This window comes from Octopus bimaculoides, chromosome 14 (assembly GCF_001194135.2).
Source record: "Octopus bimaculoides isolate UCB-OBI-ISO-001 chromosome 14, ASM119413v2, whole genome shotgun sequence".
Taxonomy (NCBI): Eukaryota; Metazoa; Mollusca; class Cephalopoda; order Octopoda; family Octopodidae; genus Octopus; species Octopus bimaculoides.
The window spans coordinates 90,682-91,770 of NC_068994.1; positions in this window are offsets into that span (position 1 = coordinate 90,682).

Here is a 1,089-nt window from a genome sequence, read left to right on the forward strand (position 1 = left end):
GTAAAAAAACCAAAAACAAAATCAAGAGATTTGGTGAATAAAATTTGAAAATAAGCAACAAAAATTCAATAGGTTATAGCAGTACGAACGTTTCGTACAAGCTCCATTTATTCATGTAGTGAGAACACCACAGAATGTACAATGAAAATGTACTCTTCAGCTGCATAATGGAATTCCATTTTAGAAAGACATTTTGAAGATGGTTGCAACTGCTGAACAGCAGCATAGTCGAGATGATGTTTTCTTCTCTTACTCTTGTTTTTTGCAAACATCTTCAAAATGTCTTTCTAAAATGAAATTCCATTATGCAGCTGAGGAGTACATTTTCATTGTACATTCTGTGGTGTTCTCACTACATGAATAAATGGAGCTTGTACGAAACGTACGTACTGCTATAACCTATTGAATTATTGTTGCTTATCTTCATATATATATATATATATATATATATATATATACATATATAGTGTTTCTTTGTAAGTAAACGTGTGAAAATGCACAATGATACAGAAAGAGATGAAATATGAGTGCGGTGTCTATAACATACATAAGTCTATTCTCCGGAACAGTCACTGGTGAGACAAAGTTAAGAAGTGTAAATAGTCTGAGACAATTTCTTCGGCCAATGAACCGATCTGCCAGAACGTGTCCTGTAAGGGTGAAGAATGCATTTGTGTAGTTGGTGTTTTGGTGAGTGGAGGTGGTGCTTGTGGGGGGAGGGGTGGCAGTGTTTGTGGAATGATGGGTGTGTCAGCAAGTGGCATAAATGTTTCAGAAAAGGCTTTTTTAAACTTTATCGATAGAGACCGTCTCTTTTTTTTCCCCCGTGAATGTCCACAGTAAACAGCTTCGGTGAGTTCCTAAGAACACGATGGGGACCAGAGTAGGGAGGTGTGAGCGGTCCCTTGGCGGCATCATTTCTTACAAACACGTGAGTTCAATTAGAAATATCCGGAGGTCTGCAAAAGAAACAGACTGGGCGCGGGGAAGCATTGGTGGCAGGTCAGCAAAGAATGACCTGACGTAAGATGCAAGATCCGCATTCGGTAAGTCGAGACGGGCGCCATCATTTGGCCAGGAAGTGCCAAA